Here is a 25,332-nt window from a genome sequence, read left to right as displayed (position 1 = left end):
TGGGGAGGTCTTACACCCACAAGGAAATGCTCCCGTGAGGAAGTGATGCATGTTACTTCTGTTTGAAGTTCACTGGCTAGAATTAGCCACATGATCCCACCCAATCACAAGGAGGACAGCGATCATCTACAGCATTTGTGAAAGATGGAAAGGGAGGAATATTTGGTAAGCATCGGTAAAACTATCACGACCTGCCTACAAGATCATCCATCAAATATTTAACAGGTACTTCTTAAGCAACCAATACCAAGTGAGGTACCTTACTCTGTGTGGTATTTAATAATTCTTTGTTCCCTTTCACATTAACTCTAGCTACTTCAACAATAAAAAGGAAAACAATTGAATAATTGAATGTATGGCAATTTAGACATGCACGCACACACACACACACACACACACACGCAAATATCAAAAGTTTTGCAACTTTAAAATATGCAGTGATTACAAATGAGATTTTTTGACGTATGCAAAATTTGAATTGCACAAGACTTTCCAAAATAAAACTATTGCATAAGCTGGGAGTATCCTTGTTTCGTAAATGGAAATGATTCTGTATGCAGAGTTTTGCATATTGCTTGTATTTTCTATCATTTTGTGCTCATAGTTGTCTGCATCTTGGGTTTTACAGACTATATCATTTTCTCAGGCTATTATTTACAATATATTTAATCAATCATCTGTTGAATATTTAGTTTTGTTTCGACCCTTTTTTTGGCTATTATTTTCAACAGTACAATGACTAAGCTGTTAGCCAAATATTTCTGCGTATTTATATTTATTCCTTTAGAATGAATTCCTAGAAGTGAAATTACTCAAGCAAAGAATATTAATACTTTTAAGGGTTTTGATGTAGAATAAAAATGTTGTAATAAAGCTATGTCAATTCAGAATCCCATCAGCATTATATGAATGTCCATTTCATCAAACCCTGACAAGAATGGGAAATAGGTTTTAATTGTACATTTGAGAGTCAAATATATTATTGCAATTATAGCTTGTGTTTCTTTGGTAACTAATGTGTATGAATATTTTTTAATATTCATTAGTGAATTTTTTCTTCTCTGTCATTTATTAGTTCATGCCCCTTTTACATTTTATTTTCCTTTTGAGTTTTAGAGCATTGCTTATGCTAGGATGACTTTATGTAAAAAGGCACTTAACACTTTGCTTAACATATATGTAGCTAAAATTCTTTCCAAGTTGTCTCTTGTCGTATAGTTGTCTTTTTAAAAATAAATAAGCATTATTGTAGGAGATCTGAATTGGTGGAGAACTTATGGGAGTAATTTGACAATATGTATCCCAAATTTTGAAAAGCTAATATTCCTTGACTAAGCAATTCCATTTCTAGGAATTTTTCTTAAGGAAATCCACATGAATGTGGAAAAATATTTAGGTATCAGGTTATTCCTTATAGTGTTTCAAATGATAGCAAAAAGAGGTCTTTATTTTATTTGAGGCCTACCCATTTTATCTTCCTCTATCTTCCCCTTTTATTGTTTGCGTATTTATTATGTCTCAGCTACTGCACTAGAAGAGAAAAAGCTGTCATTTTAGTACTCTTTTGGGTTTTTTTTCCCCATGGTTAAAAATGGTGTATGGATAAATAGGTAAATAGAAAGATAGGTGAAGAGATAGATCATAGAGGATAGATAGATAGATAATGGTGATAATAGATGATGGATAGAAGTAATAGATGGAAAGATAATATAACAGATGATATATAGCTGATGGGTAGATGATTGATATATAATAGATAAGTACACGATAGATGATGGGTAGATAGGTAGATGGATAGGTAATAGATACATGGTAGATAATAGATAGATGATAGCTAGCTAGCTAGACTGAGAGATAGATAAATACAGATCAGTATCTTTGACGCACCAGTTCTCCACATTAAATGTGCATCAGAATCACATGCACAGTGCTAGTCACTTAGACACATCTGGGCTCCTCCCCCAGAAGGAATGATTCAGTTGAGTTGGGTGGGGCCCTCCTCGGTGGAGGAAAGAACATCAACAGTGCTCCTGGGAACAGAAGCTGATTATCAGAGAGAACAAATAAGAGGGCAGCTTAAGTCCCCAATGAGGTAGAAAGCTACAGAGTAAATTTTCAAGTTCCTGCCTAACTTAGAATAGAGCCCACACTCCTCAGTCTGGTCCCAGGCTCTCCCACCCCCAACTCAGCCCCAGAACAAGGGTCAGAGCTCACCTGTTCCCCAGCTCTCCAGCCTCAGTGCCCCCAGCTCTGCTGATCTTTGATTCTGCCAGGCCAGTTACCTCCCCAGGGCCTTTGTTCTACTGTTCCCTCTGCCAGGATGCTCTTACCTGAGATGTGACCATCTCTATTTAACACTCAGCTCAAAACTCACATCCTCAGAGTTATACCCTCCATGGCTCCTCTACTTCAAAGCACCACCCTGATCCCCTGTAACCAGGTGTGCCTCATGGCCATGACTCTGGGCTCTCTCTTCCATCCTTCCTCCATGGCTCAGTCCTCTCCATCCTTTGTCTCACTAAGGCTCCCCCTAACCTCCTCAGGCCCTGCTATAAGTTGTCAGTAACTCAGCTCCTTCTAGTTCATCTCCAGATGGGACCACGGAGTTGACAACACATTACCTTCCAATGGCTTCCCTTTCCTCCTAACCCATATCCTATGTGTCATTATGCTGGAAGGTGATACATCTCCCTGCCTTTTGTTGTGCTACCAAACACCCCTTCCAGTCCCCCAACTTTAGTATATGACAAGCTAGAGTGGAGCCAGGGAACATATTGGTCCCATACATGAATTGTCTCCCTGATCCCTTGACAACTCAGAGTGAGATTTTGTTTCTTTCCATAAAAAATAAGGCAGCATATGTGGTGGTGAGAGATATTAGCTACACTTAACTGTGGTGATCATTTCACTATATTCAGAGATAGTCATGAAGGCTGAGACCTTCTCCCTCCCATCAAGGATCTCTCAGGCACGTCCAATTCACCACAGTCCCCACCACTCCCTAGTGTTACCCTTAGCTTGCCTCACTCATTTCATACTCCTGAAAACATTTGAGATTCTGATCTCTGTTGTTGAAATTGTTAAGGAGTTTGGAGAAGGTTTGAAGCAGGGTAGTGGCAGAATCTGTCTTATTGTTTATGGGGGAAACAGATGCACAATCCCAGTAGAGTTACCTAAGTGATATTTGAGCAACTTGGATGTGCTTGGTCCTATTTAGGTAATGGACACTGATCTGAGTGCTATGATAAGGGTGAGACAGGTTGCCCTGGGAAGGTACCAGAGCATCTCTTTCCTCAGTCTGTGACTTCCTAATGGAAGGAGGTGACTGAGTGAGCTAAAAAAAAAAAATCCATAAGGGTTAAAATACTAGGTGAAGAAACAGGAGTACAAATCTCAGGGTGAGGTCACAAGGGTATTCAAGGAACTATGAGTAGTTCAGCCTAGAGGACAGAGGGTGATAAGAGTGAAGACTATGGAAAGGGAAGTACATGCCAGGGTTTCTAACCTGCTAATCCAGAGGCCAGATATGACCCATACACATGCATTTTTTGGACTCATGTCAAGACCATTTTGGAAATGATTAACATCTTAAAATTAGCAGATTTCACGTAAAGATATCCAACTTATTTTTTAAATGGAGAACATCTGACTATACTGAACCCACATTTGCATATGTCAGCCATGTACTGGGGCCCAGTAACTGCTGGTTCTTGTCTTTCCAGTTTGCCACAGTCCCCACCCTTCTCTATTGTATTCCACCTCACTTATGTATGTACTTTGATTGTACACATGTGTGCTCCCAACAAGGATGGAGAAATGAACAAAAGCTAGATTCCCAGACCCTTGTAGGCTATGGTGAGGAGTTTGGCTTTTATCTTAAAGCCCATGAGGATCTGCCAAAGCATTTGCAAGAGAAAAACAATTGGATTATTTTCTGGTTTGAAAAAAAAAAAACTCTCCTATGGGTACATATATGTTCACTATGGGCTGTTCATGCAGTATATAGCTCCAAATTGAAAACTACCCAAATGACATAAATGACAAAGGAGAAATACTTGAGGTATATTCACACAATGAATCTCATGCAGCTTTTAAAATGAATGATATACTGATGTACAACTACCCATAATAACATGAAGATGCTCCTCAAAACAATACTGAGTGCAAGAAGCATACACAGAAGTATGCATACTTTAAAATTCCTTTCAGGTAAGAATAAAAATGGGAATTCCTGTTATGGTGCAGTGGGCTAAGGATCCAGCATTGTCTTTGCAGTGGCTGGGGTCACTGCAGAAGCAGGAGTTCAATCCCCAGCCCAGCATAATGGGTTAAGGACCTGGCACTGCTGCAGTTGGTTACAGCTGTAGCTTGATTCAGTCTCTGGCCTGGGAACTTCCATATGCTGTGGGTGAGGCCAAAAAAAAAAAAAAAAAGGATGAAAATAGCTAAAACGAATTTATAGTCTTAAAAGTCCAGATACCAGTTGCCCTGGAAGAGAGTGGGGACCAAAAGGGTTGATAATAGTGTTTCTATTGTTTCTGATGGGCACTGGCTACATGATGTGTCCAGGTTGTGACAATTCATCAAGATGAACATTTAGAACCCTATTCTGGTTGTCTGCTATATTAAAAACAAATTCTACCATGTCCAGCCTCGTATTAGAGATATCAGTGGCTGGCCCAGGGCAGTCACTATCAATCATAAAATGAGTGGCATTAGGAGATGCTGTATAAGAGATAAAACCTAAAAGGCTGGGTTCTGCAGATGCAAAAAGAGGGACAGCTTTGAGGGAAAGAGAAACATCATAGGAGGAAACACAAGAGCAAGCAGGTTCCAGGCACGTTGAATGGAAGAAGGAAGATCTTTCATCTCAGCTCTGTTCCACTGGAGGAGAAACGGCAGGAAACCCCAGCATGGAGTCAGGGTTTCAAAGGGTCTAAAAGAGCAAGGAAAAGTGAGATTTGCTGATGAAACATTTATTCACCTAAAGAATAACCCCTAATTAAAAGACACGTGTAATTGGAATGGATCTGGGCCACGGAAAGTCGTCCCCCATAAATTTCCTCCAAAGGGATCCAAGGCGTGCCTCCCCTCCTCCAGGTACCATCTGCTTTGAAGTGCTTTCTGCTTCCTCCTCTCCATCCCAACCCCACCAATATCTTTATCAAATTCTTGTTGAAACCTGGAAAGGGAAAAATATTTCCAGCAGTGAAAGCTTTAACTTGTCGCCTCGTGTTCTTCTCGGATTTCTAAAGCGCAGAGGCCCAGAGAGTATGTTTCCAATATCCTCTCGCCTCTCTCTGCGTGCCTTGTGCTCGCTTCTACACGGAGGAGGCTCTGACCCCAGCGTCTCTCGGGGGAAGAGGGGTTTGGAGCTGGGGTCAGGCTTGTCAGAAAGGAAGAGGCCATCCCGCCTTGAGCAGCCCACTCCCACCCCCCCTTTAATACATTTAACCTGGAAGAGGCACAGCTCCAGCCGAGATTAGATTACGGGGTTGGTGAAGGTGGCCTAATAAATGGCAAATGGCGGCATGTGGGGCTGAGCTAATCCCTGTTGACACGCATCTAATGCGAGGCCCGTGTTGAAGGCAGCGGGTCCCGTCTGCAGCCCCAGTTTGCCTTGATGACCGAAGGGGGAGGTGAGGCTCAGGGAAAGCCATCAGGATGCCTGTCTCTTTCAATCTTCCAGCGCCGGGAGTGTGCACGTCATTATTTAAAGGTCTCCTGGTACCAGCTAAATGTCCCCGCTTCCTGTGGGCGATGGGGTTGATTTCATCTTCTCTGAGTGAGCTTTGGAGGATTGCATTTCTCTCAGATATTCTTGCGTTCACCTCCCTGGAAGTCTGTGAAGGCTGTCATTCATTCATTCAAGAAAGCTGGATGGATTCCATTTCCAGGCAAGACCCTTGTATGGACACATCAAGACCCAATTTTTAATTCTCCATGAGAATCACATAGATAAGGATGCACATCCGGTTTTACTGCCTTCTCACTATGGGCCACTGGACAGATTGAAAGTCCCTGAACCTCAGTTCTGTTTTCTGGCACTTGTCTGGTCCTTTACTCCAGGGCCCAGTACATACTGGTTATTTAATAAGTATTTGTAGAATGAAAGCATCTATAGACTAAAGGTAGCTGACTAGACATACACATAATAGAATTGATCCAAATGCCATGCTGTCCTCTATATTTTGTGGCAAGAAGTTGTATAATCCCTTCTCCCCCCCGTTCCTATCCCACAAGGGCAGGGACCACTGCCTCTTTGTTCACTTAATATATTTCAAACACCTAGATTAGTGCCTGGATCAGTGTTAGGCGCATAATAAAGACTGCGTAAATACTTATCAAATAGTGAATTGAGTGAATGAATAGATGTGAATGTCTTGTGGATCAACCTTCCTAAAGGATATAGATAGAAGGCACCTGAACTATTTAATAGCGCTGCTTATCATTTTATTCCCTCCCTCTCTTTTTGAATAAGAGCAGATTCTTCTACTTTTAAAATATTCATTAACCCATTGCACATCCAGTATTATGTACTTAGGCTCTGTAGACAGGGAATCTGAGCCTGTATTTCAGCCCTATCTCTTGCTAGTTCAGTAACCTTGGGAAGGTCATTTAATTTCTCTGGGTCTCCATTTACTCATTTGAAAAATGGAGAAAAATAAAGACACCTAACTAATAAGGTTGCTATCAGGTTCAACTATATATATATATATATATATATATATAGAGAGAGAGAGAGAGAGAGAGAGAGAGAGGTTAAAATAGTACCTGGCATAATGGTATCTGTTATTGATATTCATAAGTATTGAATAATGTTGATATTTTTTTAAAAATGTCTAGTGACTTATGATGGAGCATGATAATGTGAGGAAAAAAAAGAATGTATGTATGTGTGTGTGACTGGGTCACCTTACTGTACAGTAGAAAACTGAAAGAACACTCTAAACCAGCTATAGTGGAAAAAAAAATTAAAATTTAAAAAAATGCACCTCGTTAAGAGAATAGAGAAACCATTATTTCTATATATAATATTAGAAAAGAGAAAGGGAGAAATAGATAAATGAGGACTTTTAAAAAAAATCCCTTTATTGAGACATGATGGGCATATAAAAAGCTGTACATATTTAGTATATACAACTTGATGAGTTTGGATATAACTATATACCCATAAAACCATCAAAACAATCTATGCCATAAACATATCCATCTTCTCCAAATGTTTCCTTCCTCTCTATTATTTGTGTGCATGATAGGAACACAACATAGGATCTACCCTCTTAAATGTTTAAGTATACAACACAGCATTTTTAAGTATAGGCACTGTGATGTAGAGAGATCTCTAAAACTTATTTGACATGAAAAACTGAAACTTTGACCACTATCTCACCATTATCCTCGCCCCGGTCCCTAGCCACTACCATTCCACTCTCTCTGCTTCTGTGAGTTTGACTGTTTTAGATTCCTAATATATGTGGAGTCATGTAGTATTTTTCCTTCTGTGTCTGACTTAGTTCACTTTGCATAATGTCCTCCAGATTCATCTAGGTTGCCCAAGTGGCAGTGTTTCCTTCTTTTTTATTCCATTATTTGTAAATTCCTCATATTCATTCATTCATCCAGCAATGGACATTCATGTTGCATCCATGTCTTAGCTATTGTGGATAATGCTACAATAAGCATGGCAGGGAGACGTTTCTTTGAGATCCTGATTTCAGTGTCTTTTATTATACTCAAGGAATTGAGGGTCCTGGATTCTATGGTAGTTTTATTTCTTATTTTTGAAGGAACCTCTGCACTGTTTTCCATAGTGGCTGCATCAATTTACATTCCTACAACATCACACAAATGTTTCCTTTTCTCCACATTATCACCCTCACTTTTATCTTTTTTTTTTTTTTTTCAATAATAGCCATCCTAACAGGTGCGAGATGATATCCCACTGGGTTTTTTATTTGCATTTCCCCAATGGCTAGTGATGTTGAATACCATTTCTTGTACCCATTGGCTGTTTGTATGTCCCTGTTTGGGGAAATGTCGATCCAGTTCCTATGCCTGTTTTCAAAGCTGGTTGTATTTTTGCTTTTGAGTTATAGGAGTTGCTTATATATTCTGGACATTTACTATATCAGATATATGGTTTGAATGAGGACTATTTTAAAATTAAAGACCACACTAGATAAATACAAACACACACACATATATACACATACATACAGATATATTGTATGTAATGTATATATAATTTACATCTCAACAAAATGATTAATATTCTGGGGACTATAATATTGAATGAATTAACTGAAAGTTAGAATAGAGCAAGGGTATGGAGAACAATATCCAAAAATATTATCTCCAAGAAGGATTTGGGAGCCAATGTTAATAGTTTTTAACAAAGAACAAAAAGATCATTCTCATGACATATAATTTATTCCGGAACATAGACAAAAAAGAATCACCTCTTACTTCATTCTTTGAAGCCAGCATAACCCCGGTAACAGCAATGCATGACAAAAATGGCACAGAAAACAAAGCTATAAACTAATATTATGTAGTTCATAAATGCCAAAACCCTCACTAATTAATTTATATAATATAGTAAAAGACTGAGCTTCCATGTCTAAGGAGGGATTATGCTAGGAATAAATTTAAAATAGCTGATCTAATAGTCAAGGAGGAATGTATAAAAATCTCAATAGAGTCACAAAAGGCATTTGAAAAAATAATTAACATCCATTTACCCAAAAGCCTTTCAGAAAACTTGAAACAGAAGGATAGCTGTTTTTTTTAAAACTTTCTCATGATTATCTATCTCAAAACCACATCCAGAGTGATATTTAATTGTGACTTACTACAAGTATTTTTGTTGGAATCAAAATAAGACAATGATGTTCACTATCACCATTGACATTTAGCATTTTTCCTGAAAGGTCTAGGCAATATAAGAATTCATAAACCAGAAATAAATAAATAAGTAGACATGAAAAGGATAAATATGGCATTTGCAGATGATATAATATTCTACATTGAAAACACAAAGGAAATCACTGAAAAAAAAATCAAAACCCAATAAAGAGTTCAGTTATGTTAGCAAATACCAACTAAAATATATTAACAAATCAATAGCTTCTTAAAGAGCAACAAATTGTGGTTAGAAAAATAAAAAGGATTCAGCCAAAATAGAACAATTTTCATAAAATGCGTAGGAAAAAAACATATATAAGATGTATAATACCCACATGCAGAAAACTACTGAACATTCCCAAAGGGCATATAAAACAATTCAATTAAATGAAGAGATTCAACACTGTAAAGAAGTTATTTCTTCCCAGTTGTTTAAGATGCAATGCAATTCTAAAACAAAATAACGGTGGTTATCTTTGTGAGGTACAAGTTAGGGAAGGGAGTGTGCCAAAGTAGTTTATTTTCAAGTCCATTTGGATGACTAAATGCATGAAGTTTGCCAATAATTTCTTTCCAAAGGTGAACTTATTTGCCTTTCCAGATAATAATGTCATCTAGCTACAATAATCAGATTGTGTGCATTGGCGGAAGAGTCAAAAGAACATGCTTGAAGAGATAGAAGCATAAGCACAAATAGGCTTTATTCATAGATTTAGTTTATGATAAAAAGTGGGCGCATAGATCAGGGGAAAGAAGGTTTTTGAAAAACGGGGGCTAGGGCAATGAGCCATCTTGTATATCTTTAGCAGCACTCAAGACCACCTTAGGGCTTAATCATATCCCCACAGACCCCCATCCTATCTTTTCTAAAATTTCTCCAGGAGTTCCCGTCATGGCGCAGCAGAAATGAATCCGACTAGGAACCACGAGGTTGCAGGTTCAATCCCTGGCTTCACTCAGTAGGTTAAGGATCCAGCATTGCCGTGAGCTGCAAAAGCTCCATGGGACCACCTCACACCAGTCAGAATGGCCATCATTAATAAGTCCACAAATAACAAATGATGGAGGGGGTGTGGAGAAAAGGGAGCCCTCCTGCACTGTTGGTGGGAATGTGAGCTGGTACGACCACTATAGAGAACAGTATGGAGGTAACTTAGAAAACTATACATAGAATTACCATATGACCCAGCAACCCCACTCTTGGGCATATATCCAGACAAAACTTTCCTTGAAAAAGATACATGCACCCGCATGTTTTTTGTAGCACTATTCACAATAGCCAAGACATGGAAACAACCCAAATGTCCATCGACAGAGGATTGGATTAGGAAAATGTGGTATATATATACACAATGGAATACTACTCAGCCATAAAAAAGAACAAGATTAATGCCATTTGCAGCAACATGGATGGAACTAGAGACTCTCATACTAAGTGAAGTAAGACAGAAGGAGAAAGACAAATACCATATGATATCACTTATATCCAGAAACTGATATATGCACAAATGAACCTTTCTATAGAAAAGAAACATATGGATTGGAGAACAAACTTGTGTTTGCCAGAGGAGATGGGGAGGGAGTGGGATAGACTGGGAATTTGGGGTTAATAGATGCAAACTATTGCCTTTGGAATGGATAAGCAATGAGATCCTGCTCTATAGCACTGGGAACTATGTCTAGTCACTCATGATGAAGGCTGATAATGTGAGAAAAAAGAATATATACATGTATGTGTAACTGGGTCACCTTGCTGTACAGTAGAAAATTGACAGAACACTTAAACCAGCCATAATGGAAAAAATAAAAATCATTATAAACAAACAAATGAACAAACAAAGCTCCATTGGGGTCGCCTCTCTCTCTACAATTGTCTTCCTGCTTCCAAACAACTAGACTTATATAGGAGTTTCCAAGTACTTATCAGCTTGGATCTTCCAGAGGGTTCAGTCAAGAACTAGTCCATATACTGGAGCAAAGATACCCTTCAATGACATGACAGCATTTGAGACTAGAGACCTCTACTAGTGAGCTGTGCTCCATTTGGAAATGAGGAGTAAAGTAATATTAATTCATGGTGAGTCAGCCATCACTCATTCTCCTCACCCCCACCACCCTCATTCTGGCTCAAGACATGACCTGCTTTTCAAATTAATTTGAGGCCAATGTTTTTCACATCGCTAGTGCTGGGAGAAGTGAGAAGGTGATGGCTCCTTACCCTAACCATGTACTTGTACTTTCTCCTGACCCAAGGAGTCAATATCTTAGTCATGAGTGGCAGAAGTGAAAAATAGCCTAGGTGAACTTGTGACATTGCTTTATCCAAGGACCCCTCCCAAAAAATCCTTTGGAAGGAAAACTCAGTGTCCTGAATACCATGTATGGATTTTCCAACTGATCTGTTAAAGTGATTCACAGAGCAGAATATCTTAGAACAGGGAACAATGTGTTTAATTGTATACTTCATTTTAAAAAAAAGTTTAAGTATAGTTGATTTTCAATGTTGTGTTAATTTCTGTTGTACAGCAAAGATTCATAATCTTTCCATTATGGTTTATCTATCACAGGACACTGTAGTTCTCTGTGCTATACAGTAGGACCTTGCTGTTTCTCCCCTCTGTTTATGTTAGCTTACATCTGATAACCCGACTTCCAACCCTAGCTATCTCCCAATCCCCTCCTCCTTGATAACCACAAGTCCAGGAATAATGTTTTGGTCACCAATTAGTCTATGTAACATATTTATTTTTGGCTCAGATAAACCAAGAGAGAAAGAGAGATCCATCCAGAGATACCACAGGATTTCTGGAAAGGAGAAAGAAAAAACCAGTAAAGGACTTCGTGGTTTCTTGCCTTGCAAAAAAAAAAAAAAAAAAAAAAAAAAAAAAAAAAAGCCACTCAAAGCTGGACATTTCCATTCAGTAGCTTTATTTGTGCTTCTCTCCTTTGAGGAAATGCTCTAGAGGATTGGATTTCAGGCAGTGAAAAATCCAAGTTCCCAAAATTAGCTTGAGGTCTTAGTGCAGCAGGGGTGGGAAAAAATAGATTAAGTGAGGTAATGGAGAGCTCCCCAGGATGCAGAGGCCATTTCTGACTCACTGTCCAGGCCAAAGTAAATGTGAAACCCAATTCTCAGGAAAACCTAAATGCCTGGTCATTTCTCAGGGAGAAAAATTCAAGAAAGATAGCATTAATATTCCAGAGGGAACTTACACATTCAGGGAACATTTATTGAGTGCCTGCTATGTGTTAAATATTGTCTGCCCTGACTCTTCACAATCTCCCAGGGAGGGATCATCTATTTTCCTCCTTTGACAGATGCAACCCAGAAGTCATCTTGCCCCATATGGTCTCCCTCTAACTGATGCCAGTATTCCTTCAGGCACTGGCAACAGAAGCATTAGTGAGCTGCATAGGTTTTACTAAAGATTCCACAGGGCAAAAAGAGGAGGGTGTTTCTATCACACACTCATGAAAATCTACCTAAAAATTCCCATCAAACAACTCTTTCTAAAGTTGATTCCTCCAGGAGTTCCCGTCATGGCTTATTGGTTAACAAACCTGACTAGCATCCATGAGGACGCGAGTTTGATCCCTGGCCTGAGTCAGTGGGATAAGGATCCAGCATTGTCGTGAGCTGTGGTGTAGGTCAGAGATGCAGCTTGGATCCTGAGTTGCTATGGCTGTGGTGTAGGCCAGCAGCTACAGCTCTGATTCAGCCTCTCGCCTGGGAACCTCCATATATACTGTGGGTTCGGCCCTAAAATAAATAAATAAATAAATAAGGTTGATTCCTCCACATCCTCTTATTAAGGAAGGTCTTCATTCTCATCAATTATGTGATCCCCAGATTCTTTTTCTTTAACCTCCAGATCAGCCTGCCTCCCCCTATAGTTCTATGAAGTTAAGCATCGGTATGATCCTGAAAAAGAAAACTGAAACTAAAGGTTGTGGTATGAAGACCCAATCAGGAACATAGGATAAAAAAAGGGAGTCAGAAGTCCACATCTGTACAGCATCTACAATTCCCTTATAATATCCAAGAACATTGATTTTTGCCCGCTGTCTGGGACACTTTCAGTGAGGGAGAACTTAGTATCTCCTGAGATACCCAGCCCATTTTTAGACTGCCCTGAGAATTCTTCCTTTACTTTGAGGCAAACTTCACCTTCTTGTAACTTTCACCCACAATGGCTAATTCTTCCTTCTGGATCTATCTGAAATAAGTCAGAAACTCTTTGGCATTATGTCTTCCTAATATTTGGTGGCAACAAAATCATGCCCATTATCTCACTCAGAAGGTCCTAGACATTCATGTGAGGTAGAGATATTTTCACCTCCATTTGATAGATGGGAAAACAGTCTGACTAAGATGACAAACATGAGTGAAGGCAAAGAGCTAGTAAGTGTCAGAGGCTGGGCTTGAATCCAGAACACTGAACTTTGGGTCTTAGGTTGAAAGGCAGATTCAATGAATTCTCCCTCCATTATTGTAATTGAGCTTTGTCTACTTTATTAGCTTTTCTTGATGTCAGAAATACCGACCTATAAAGGGATGCTAAATGTATATTAGGTAGGAGTGTGCACATGAGAAAAGAAATAAAAGAAACCCAAAGGAAGGAAAAAGAAAGGAGAGGGGCAAAGAAAGAAAGGGACAAACTCTAGGAGGCAGGTAATGAGGAGGAAGAAAAGAGAAGAGAGAAGGGGGAAAGAATGTTAAGATGGATATGATGTCAGTGATCTAAAGGCAGCTACCAACTTGGATGCTGTTGGAAGCCTGTCCAGTCATAGGCAGGCCCTTGACTTTTGGAAATATCCATGGCTGGGGTTGCAGGAATTGGTGCTTCTGCATCATGCCCAGATGCAAAGTTTTCAACTTGTGACTCTTGAATAGCATCTATCAAAAAGTAGATTTAGAATCTTCTCTTTCGCTGAAGGCAAGTAGAAGATACTTAATTTTAAATTGATGAATATTTTAAAGGCCTGGGCATTATTCTCCTCTAGAATAGGGACTCAATATTGGATTCATGGACTGAACTTCAAGGCTTAAGTGGGTCTTTGAACCTCTTGAAATTATTTGTAAAATATTGCATGAATGTTCAATTATCTTTTTTCCCACCCAAATTTCCACCTTCTTATTTGTAATATGACTTTCTCAAACTGTCATGATTGTGATACAGCTGATAGGAGAGAGTGACCCCAAAGTCTGGAAGAAGAGCCCCTGATCTCAGCTTTTGTTGAAGGGCCTTTGTAAGGCACTTCCTCTGCGTGGGAGCAGGAGGAGCTAAGACCAGTTAAATGTAGTAGATAATGTTTGGAGAGCCAGGGAGGGCCTCTTCCCTGAGAACAGCCACCAGTCCTCCTCTATCTGCTCCCTACCTCCAAAATGGACATTTATGATGTCCGTGTGGTCATTGTACGTGCAGCCCCATAGACATGCTGTGACAAATTGGAGTAAGATACATCAGGTTCTCTTTCTTTGGGACTTGAAATGGAATTCAGAGATGCTGGTCAGTCTCTGCTGGTTGGTTGAACCAAGCAGATGGAGATCTGAGAGCTACGGGTTCTCGATGTTAACCACATGACTACGGACCAGGAACAGCGGTGGATCTCAAGAATTGAAGAAAGAGGAAGAATAAGGAAGATGTGAGAAGATGATCAAAAAAAGCATGTGGAGGCAGGAGTGGGGGGAGTGGGGTGGAGGGAGAGAAAGAGAATGTGTATATGTGTGTATGCCTAGAAGAAAAGCTTTGGAAAGATAACACACCAAAATAAAAATTGTTCTGTCTGGTGAAAGTGTATGCTTTCTTTTTTCCTTCATATTTTCTGTATTGCTTGCATTTTTACAGCCATCACATATTAATTTAACAATCAGCAGAAAACGATGAATGTATTTCCATTTGTGGGGAATTTTACTTTAAAAGGAATGCATCTGGGGAGACCAGAGTTTTCCCCCATGTGAAGCAGGAGGGATGGAGCTGGTGCTTAGGCCTTTGTAGTAAATTTCTCCAGACCACACTAAATCCAATCTTCTTATTTGGGGTTATTTGCTTTCCGGATGGCAGGGCTGTGATGGATCCCAGATTCAGCACTCGTGGCATCTCAATCAGCTGTGTTTAGATGCTGCTGTGACACAAGATTATGACGTTTTGATGGGATTAGGAGATAACTTTGCTTTAATCTATAAAGCCCTGTATGCTTTGGGATCTGATTACCCTGGCAATTCCCTTCCTCAGCCCTAGCAATTAAGATTAGCCAGAATGCTCCCGTTAATGATCCCCATATTGAAAGCTCAGGAAATCAGAAATGGGTGGTTTTGTTTTGTGTTTTTTTTTCTTCTGGTTTTGTTTCCCATTTCCTTTTTCTGCTGATGGCTCTGGACTCTCTAAGCCTCTTCTCTTCAGAGCCTAGCAGGCTGCCTGTTTCACTCCTCTCTGCCTCCTGGAGAAGCCATCTTTGGGATAACTTCTTATTCTCATTTTAAAAGTTTGCTCCCATCTAGTTTAATCAGTTATACTTCTGCCTGGTGCCATGGGTCCCAGGAATGATGCATGTGGATTTTTCAATCCACCCAAGAAATGATAGAGCTTAGATTTACAAAGACTGTAATGAAACTCCTCTGCCTAGGAAGTTTGTTGGGTCACCATAACCACATTGGCCCTAGGTCATATTTTCTAGAGAGGTCTGCTCCAGGAATATTTAAACTCCAAGAATGTATGACTTGAGTTCACAATATTGTTAAATTTTCTCATCCTCTTATTTCCGCCAAAATACAGTTGCAGTGTACAGAATGCAGTATAAAACAACAACAGCAAAGGTAACTGGAATGTGAAAGTCGAATCCACCATCACTTAAAGGAGGTGCATATGAGAGGCAATAGACCATGATATGAGCTATCCTGATTTTCCTTTGCAGCCCTCCTCTCCACCCTGACTTCTGCACTAGAAGGCTGACTGATATGGCAGCATCAACAGCCCCCTTTGCCTTCAGGATTCCAGTTCGGTTTGACCAACAAATTCATAAGAGATGTGAAGGAAGGGAAAGAGATGGACCAGAGCATTTAACCCCTCAGTTCTCTTTTGCTGGGCTTAGGCTTATATAACTGAGTCCCTCTGCCAAGGACACATCTCCTGCCTAGAGGTCCTTTTCTGCAGCTATAACTCTCTCTGTGTTCTTGAAATTTCTCCCTCTCTATGCTTACCTCTTTGGGGGCTAGATTAGGTAATACTTTAGGCTCTTGCCAATCCCAGGGTATTTCACTAGCCTTAGTAGTTTCCTACAACCCTGCCCACACTTTTGCAAGTGGTCCCTAATTTCATTTTCTTCCATTTCTCCTGTTAAGTGAGCCTTCTCTCCTTTGAGGGGGTCTGACCAATATCCCTGTTGTGTTTGACAGCTGGATTTCTGGAGTCAGAAATCCTTCAAACTTAGAGGCTCCATCCCTTCCTTGATACATGAACATAACAAGTAATTTCACATACTTGGAACTGAATTGACTCATCTCTAAGGTAAGCACACAAATAATACCAAACTCAGAGGGTCATTGCTTTGGTTAAGTCCACTTAAAACGTGATAGTGTGTATGGCACATGGGAATCACACAATGAATGTCAGTTTCCTTCCACTGACTCCCATAAACATCAACTTCTCATTTGGCCTGGTGTCCAATAATTATAAGGATTCTCTTCTCTGAACAAGTTCTTTTTTTCAGTGAATGTCATGATTATGACACATTGACATTATTGAATAGCATGTGATGGAAAAGGAGGGTGAAAAAGAGAGACTCAGTAGGCAGATGGGGCACCGGGAGGCCATCAACTGCCTTGTCACATTTGCTAATTTTATCAGAATAAACCCAGGAGCTGGCAAAATAATAATAGCTATTAATATTTTATTGAATATTCACTGAGTATTTCTTTCTTAAAAAAATCACTAAAGTATAGTTGATTTATAATGTCCTGTCAATTTCTGCTGTACAGCAAAGTGACACAGTATACATCTATACACATATATGTATATATACACACACACATATATATAGATACACGCACAGACATATATATATATATACACACACACATACATTCTTTTTCTCATATTATCTTCCATCATGTTCTATCACAATTGATTGGATGTAGTGCCCTGTGCTGTATAGTAGGACCTCATTGCTTATCCATTATGAATGTAATAGTTTGCTTCTACTAACACCAAATTCCCAATCTGTCCCAATCCTTCCCCCTCGGCAACCATAAGTCTGTTCTCCCTGTCTGTGAGTCCATTTCTGTCCTGCAGATAGGTTCATTTGTGCCATATCTTAGATTTCACATATAAGTGATATCATATGGTATTTGTCATTCTCCTTCTGACTTACTTCTCTTAGTATGAGAATCTCTAGTTGCACCTATGTTGCTATAAATGGAATTATTTCATTCTTTTTTGTGGCTGAGTAGAATTCCATTGCGTATATGTACCACGTCTTCCTAATCCATTGATCTGTCGATGGACATTTAGGTTGTTTCAATGTCTTGACTTTGAATAATGCTACTGTAAACATATAGGTGCATGTATCTTTTTGAATTATAGTTTTGTCTGGATAGATGCCCAAGAGTGGGATTGCAGGATCATATGGTAGTTCTATATTTAGTTTTCCGAGGAACCTCCTTACTTTTCTTCATAGTGGCTGTACCGATTTACCTTCCCACCAAGAGTGTAGAAGGATTCCCTCTCCAGCATTTATTATTTGTAGGCTTATTAATGATAGCCATCTGACAGGTGTGAGGTGGTACCTTATTGTAGTTTATTTGCATTTGTCTCATAATTGGTGATGTTGAGCATTTTTTCATGTGGCTGCTGGCCATTGAGTATTTCTTGAACACCACCCTTCCAAAATTGGGTTAGTCATTTTTTCGTTGTGCTCCCACAGTCTCAGTAAATTGCCTTTACTAATTACAGTGGGGTGTGATGTCTATTTTTTGTTTCATCTATTTTCCTCACTACATCTTAAGATAACATGGCCTAGGATTTGTCCTCTTCTGAACACTTAACATAGTTCCTGAGACTCATGTAGTACTCATAAAACCTACTAAAAGAATGAGTGAGTGCCCAAACTCAGGTATCACCATCCTGATACCAAAACCAGACAAAGATACAACACACACACAAAAAAAGAAAATTACAGGCCACTTTCACTGATGAACATAGATGCAAAAATCCTCAACAAAATACTAGCAAACTGAATCCAACAATACATTAAAAGGATTGTACATCATGATGAAGTGCGATTTATCCAAGGGATGCAAGGATTCTTCAATATCCACAAATCAATCAGTGTGATACACCACGTTAACAAACTGAAGAATACAAACCATATGATCCTCTCAATAGATGTGGAAAAAGCCTTTGACAAAACCCAACACCCATTTCTGATTTTAAAAAATTCAGAAAGTGGGCATAGAGGGAACCTGCCTCAACATAATAAAGGCCACATATGACAAACCCACAGTTAACATCATTCGCAATGGTAAAAAGCTAAAAGAATTCCCACTGAGATCAGGAATAAGACAAGAATGTCAGCTCTCACCACTACTCTTCAACATAGTTTTGGAAGCCCTAGCCATGACAATCAGAGAAGAAAAAGAAATAAAAGGAATACAAATTGGACAGGAAGAAGTAAAACTATCACTCTTTGCAGATGATGTGATACTATACCTAGAAAATCCTAAAGACACTACCAGAAAACAGTTAGAGCTCAACAGTGAATTTGACAGTCTCAGGATACAAAATTAATACACAGAAATCAACTGCATTTTTATATACTAACAACCAAAGATCACAAAGTGAAATCAGGGAAACAATCCCATTTACCATCGCATCCGAAAGAATAAAATACTTAGGAATAAACCTACCTAAAGAGACAAAATATCTGTACTCTTAAAACTATAAGACACTGATGAAAGAAATCAAAGATGACACAAATAGATGGAAAGACATTCTCTTGGATTGGAAGAATCAGTATCATCAAAATGACTCTACCACCCAAGGCAATCTACAGATTCAATGAAATCCCTACCAAATTACCAAGGTCATTTTTCGCAGAACTAGAACAAAATATTTTTGTTTGGAAACACAAAAGACCCAGAATAGCCAAAGACATCCTGAGAAAGAAAAATGGAGCTGGAGGAATCAGGCTCCCTGGCTTCAGACTATACTACAAAGCTACAGTCATCAAAATCATATGGTACTGGCACAATGACAGAAGTATAGATCAGTGGAACAGGATAGAAAGCTCAGAATTAAAACCATGCACCTACAGCCAATCTATGACAAAGGAGGCAAGAATATACCATGGAGAAAAGACAGCCCATTCAATAAGTGATGCTGGGAAAACTGGACAGCCACATGTAAAAAAAATGAAATCAGAACATTCCCTAACATGATACACAAAAATAAGCTCAAAATGGATTAAAGACCTAGATATAAGACTAGACACTATAAAACTCTTAGAGGAAAACATAGGCCAAACACTCTCTGACATAAACGACAGCAACATCTTCTCATATTCGCCTCCTAGAGTAATGACAATAAAACCAAAAATAAACAAATGGGACTTAATTAAACTTAAAAGTTTCTGCCCAGCAAAGGAAACCCTAAACAAAATGAAAAGGCAACCCACAGAATGGGAGAAAATATTTGCAAATGAATCAACTGATAAGGGATTAATCTCTAAAATTTATAAACACCTTCTCCAGCTCAATACCAAAAAAATGAACAACCCCATCAAAAAACGGGCAGAAGATCTAAACAGACAACTGTCCAAAGAAGACATACAGATGGCCAAAAAATACATGAAAAGATGTTCAACATCACCAATTATGAGAGAAATGCAAATCAAAACCACTATGAGGTACTACCTTACACCAGCCAGAATGGCCAACATCAAAAACTCTACAAACAATAAGTGCTGGAGAGGGTGTGGAGAAAAGGGAACTCTATTACACAGTTGGTGGGAATGTAAATTGGTGCAACCACTGTGGAAAACAGAATGGAGATCCCTCAGAAAACTCAAAAGAGAATTGCCATTTGACCCAGCAATCCCGCTGATGAGCATCTATCCAGAGAAAGCCATGACTCAAAAAGATACATGTACTCCAATGTTCATTGCATCACTGTATACAATAGCCAAGACTTGGAAACAACCAAAATATCCATTGACAGAGGAATGGGTAAAGAAGATATGGTACATATACACAATGGAATATTAAGCCATTAAAAGGATAGAAATAATGGCTTTTGCAGCAACATGGATGGACCTAGAAATTATCATGCTAAGTGAAGTCAGTCAGACAGTGAGACACCAGCATCAAATGCTGTCACTTACATGTGGAGTTTTTAAAAAGGACAGGATGAACTTCTTTGCAGAACAGATATGACTCACAGACTTTGAAAAACTTATGGTTTCCAAATGAGATAGGTTAGGGGGTGGGGGAATGCCCTGGGGGTTTGGGTTGGAAATGCTATAAAATTTGGTTGTGATGATCATTGTACATCTGTAAATGTAATTGAGTAATAAAAAATGCTACATAAAAATGAGTGAATGAATAAATGAATGAATAAAGATAAGAGATACTATGTGTCTTTGAAGGATGGATAACATAGGAAGGCTTCACCAAAGAGAGGGGACTTAAAAATGAATACAGTTTGAAATAGGAAGAAATTGAGACTATTCCAAGCAGAGAAGGGGGATAAAAGTATATAAACTCTTTTGATCTTAAAAAGAGATTTTGTATATTAGAGTGGAGAGACATGGAAAGAATATTTTATTATTAGGACAATGCTAGTTGCTATAAATAACAAATCTCAGTGGTGCACACCAGTGACGCATATTCATGTAAAGTCCAAAAGAGGTATTACTAATCAATAGGAAGTTCAGTTTCAAGAAATGATTCTGGAACAGTGTTTCTTACATCCTTTGCCAGTGTTTCTTGCATCCATCTTTAAGTTCACCCACGAGTGAAAAGACTGCATGTGACTACACAGCAGCAGGTTGCATATGGGCAACAATTATGGGCCACGCGGTAATCATCACTTCTACCTATATATATCCCATTGGTCAGAATTAGGTCACATAACCCCACCTCACTCCAGGCAGGCTGGGAAATGTAGTCCAGGTAGGTGATCAGGAGGAAGGGGAAATGGACTTGGAGATGAGTTGGCCAGATTCTATCACAGATTGATAAAGTCAGAAGAGATCCTGGAGAGCCCTGCGTATCAGGCTTACCTCTATATATTACATGTATATTAATTGTATGGTTGTAGCCCATCAAATGAACTCACTGCATCTACTAATAGGTGACATTTCAAAAAACAGAAGGTAAAGTATGGAAACATGATCACAGTTGAAAGACTGCCAGGAAAGGGCTAGAAAAGGTCTGGGCAAACCCTAAGCCTGCAGAGGAATAAGTCATCTCTTGTGCAGAACCTCAGCACCAGAAAGTAGCATTCTCCAAACCTAGCCATAATCAATTTTCAGAAATTTCTGTGCCTCAGACACATACACACACAAATAATCTTCAGCAGTAGACAACACAAGAATGGAAAAGGAAGAAAGGGGGAAATACAGTTCTTAAAAGATACTCAAACTGCTAGTGTCAGGGTCTCTTTCATTACCGAATCCCCTGATTAAAAGCCATTCTGGGTTTTCAAGGCCTGAGGGGTTTTTCCAGGACTCCGGACTCGTAGTGATAAAACTGGGAAAGTCCCATGCAAACTGGGACAAGTTGGTCACCATAGCTCTGGCATCTGAGAAATGTGGGTTTGAATCCTAGCTCTGAAGCTTAGCAAATTTGTGACTCTGGGCAGGTCAATCTCTGTGAGTTTGGGTTTCATCATCTTTCATATGGAGACAATGAAACAGCCATCTCCTTGGGATGGCGTGAAGATTGATTGAGATAATACACAGAAAACTCTGAGCAATACATTTAGCATGTAGAATATGTTCAGTCAGTGTTGATTGGGGCTCTCTTCTTGATCTGAATGAGACTTGTTTAAAACAAAGCCACGGAGTGGGTTGAGGTTCTTCCTGGAGGAAAGCAAGGCAGAAGCTCAGGCTGAGGCCAGAAGACTCACTCTCCTCTTGGGTCCTGTGGGAAAGGCTGGACAGGTGGTGCTCAGATGCATTGGGGCAGGGGAGGCTGCACATGGCTCTCAGCTGTTTCTCAGCAGGGAGACCAGTGCAAAGGGGCTCAGATGATGAGTGAAGCAGGCAGTCCTCCCAGGAGTTTCTGATCCCCAACTCTTGCCACCAAGGGAAGAAAGGCAGAGGGTGAGGGTGATGTGATAAGAAGGCCTAGAGGAGCGTTTTATTCCTGAGCTTTCAAAGTTCACCCCTTCCTCTTACAGGAACCAAACTTTAATAACCAGAGCCAGGGAGTGAAAGAGAAAGAAACCAGATGAGCAAACCAACCCCCTTTAAACAGGTCACATTGTGTTCAGAAGGAAGCTTTGAAATTGTGCATGTGTAACCACAGCAGAGAAGGTTAGGGCCTCCTCTGTTCCCACCCGGGTGTGAGCTGGAAAAAAAGAAAATATATGAAAGGGAAGAAGAAAAGGGAGAAACAACCAGGAGAGACAACCAGGAGAGAGATGAGAGAGGAAAGAAAATGTACAACTGTACATTTTCCTGTCCATTTTCCTGTCCATACATATGAGGCAGAAAGGAACCAGCCATGGACCCTCCCTTCTTCCCATTTTCAAGATGGTTCTTTTTCTTCCTCTTCTTCTTCTCCTCCCCACCCCCCACTCCCTCTCCTTCTCCTTCTTCTTCCTATTTTTGGCCATGCCCATGGCATGTGTAAGTTCCCAGGCCAGGGATCAAACCCACATCACAGCAGCCCCCCAGGCTGCTGCAATGACAATGCCCAGATCCTTAATCCACTGCACCACAAGAGAACCCCAAGATTCATCATTTTCTTCAGGTTGTTGGGGATTGTGAAGATACACACTTTTTTTGAGCTTTGCCACTTTTTAAAGTCTTTTCCATTATTCCTGTGCAGTATCATATATAACCAACCTATGATTTTAAAGATGAGGATACTGATGCTCAGAGAGGTTAAGTAACTCATCCAAGGGCACACAGCCAGTAAGTGGCAAAGCCAGTTTGTAATATCTAATAATGTATTGAATATGTGAAGACCAACTTTGCTACGTATCATGCTAAAAAAAATCAAAAGAGTGGGAATATGAAGTACAGTATAGGGATACCAAGGAGGGAAAAGTACAGAATGTACAGCAAAGCAAGGTTTCTCAACCCTAGTACTATCGATGCTTTGGCTGGATAATTCTTTGTTGTGGGGGCTGCCCTGTGCATTGCAGAATGTTGAGCAGCATCCTTAGCCTCTCTGAATTCAATACCAATAATCTTCCCAGGCCTGACAACCAAAAACATCTCCAGGCCTGACAATAACCAAAAACATCTCCAGACATTGCAAAATATCTCCTGGGAGCAAAGTCACCTTCTGTTGAGAAACAGTGATGTCAAGGAAGGTATAAAAAATAATAATTACTTTGAATTGAAAGTAAACAAAATGCACTGTGGAAGACAGTTCATCTCCTTTAACCTCATTTAATATCTCATTCCACCCCTGCCAGAACTGAACGCAGGAGGCATTCTTATTGCCATTTTATGAAGGAGGCATCTAGGTCTTAGAGAGTTTAAGTAATATGCCCAAGTTCATACAGGTAGCAAGAGCTAGAGCTGGGATTGGAACTCAAGTCTGCATACTCCTCTCCCCAACACTGTTCAAACAAAAGGCAACACGTGAAAGAATCAAGAAGACAGAGCATCACAATTCCAGGTGATAATAAAGATGCCAAAAATGCAGGGACAGGTCCACCATTTGGCCTGGTGGTGTCATGCTATCGCCAGGACAAAATTGCTTTAAACTGAGAGGTCCCAGGCAGCCCCTAAACTCTCACCTCCTCCCCCTAATCCATTGCTTCCTGTGAGACTGCCCTGCACGTGAGTCTGTGAGTCCCTGAGTCCACCCTCTCTCTCTCTCTCTCATCTCATAAGAAGAGACAATATATTCCAAATCCTCAGTGATTTATGGGGCAAAGCCACTTCCCCTGACCAATTATCTCTCTTCATAGGGACACATATGTTGGGGAGCATCTACCCCAGAAATGACCCACACTCATTTCTTTGCCAGCAGCCCAGGGCCTGCGGAATTCAAGAAATGCCCCTAAATTACAAAAGAAGGGGGGTGGGGACCTTCTTCCAGAAACCTTCTCCTAAGCCTGAGCCTAGCTATAAATCAACCTCTAAGCATCACACACCACTGTAAACCACAGATGTGTGGGGAACAGCAAGGTGAGCTTCTGCTGGCAAAAAAGAGAGCAAGGTTGACCAAGAATTTGGGAGGGGTGCTGAGGAAATCACTCCCACCTCCCCCACTTCCGACAGCCTTTAGCTTGGCATTTCATAGCTGATGCCTTTTGAGCGGAAAGCTAGTTCTCCCAAGGGTTTTGGTTTTTGTTTTTTGTTTTTCCCATCCCCTCCCCCCTCCACCTTTCCATCCCCTGCAGAATCACATCGCATTTGTTCTTAATCTTTTAGGGGGTGAAGGTTCCCTTTGAAAATCTGATGAAAGCGATGGATGGACTCCTCCCTTCATGAAATAAATGATTGTTTACTTGTGCTAAAACCTCCGAAAATGGTTAAAGACTGGTTTATGGTGGGTTTTCTGGGAAGATAAAGGGCTTTTCCCCCGTCATATAAAAAAGCCATTTTTAAATGTATTTATTTTTTTTGAACTTTTACTAACTTGTAACATACATGCAGAAGAGTGCACAAACATAAGTGTTCACATTAAACTATTTTCACAAACTGAACAAACTGGTATAACCTGTGCTCCAATCACAAAAGAGAGCATTAGCACATCTAGAGGTTTCCTTAGGTTCCCCAGACAGTAGCTACCCTTCACCAAGATGAGCCACTAGCCTGATTTAAAATAGCCTAGATTCTTTTTACCCAGTTCTGATCTTAGCATCAGTGGATTCATGTAGCATCGTTTGCTGTGTTTAGCTTCTATCACTCAATATTGTTGGTGGGGTTTATCTGTGGCATTTTGTATGGTTGCAGATTGCTTATTCTCATTAGTGTGTTCCATTGTGTGAACATGCTGTAATTTATTTATAGTGTTAAAAGGCATTTGGGATGTATTCATTTCATGGCATAGAATTTTACCGAAATACTCTTCTTTGGAGTTATTATTTTAACTTTCCCTCTGTTAGAGTGTATTTCACTTTCTAATTTATGTTGGGCATGCATAATACACTATTTTTTTAAAAAAATCCAACATTTCCAGGAAATAAAGCAGTGAATGTTCTTTTTTACTTTCCTTTCTTCTTCCTCCCATCACAACTTATT

At 39.8% G+C, this 25,332-nt stretch overlaps 1 long non-coding RNA gene across 3 annotated transcripts in view; it reads right to left on the bottom strand.

The window, feature by feature from the left end:
• Window positions 1-25,332, bottom strand: part of LOC106505934 — a 624,744-nt gene that overhangs the window by 147,895 nt on the left and 451,517 nt on the right. The gene's annotated exons all lie outside the window — the stretch shown is intronic.

Source organism: Sus scrofa, chromosome 14 (assembly GCF_000003025.6).
Source record: "Sus scrofa isolate TJ Tabasco breed Duroc chromosome 14, Sscrofa11.1, whole genome shotgun sequence".
Lineage (NCBI taxonomy): Eukaryota > Metazoa > Chordata > Mammalia > Artiodactyla > Suidae > Sus > Sus scrofa.
This window is presented reverse-complemented; position numbering and strand designations above follow the sequence as displayed.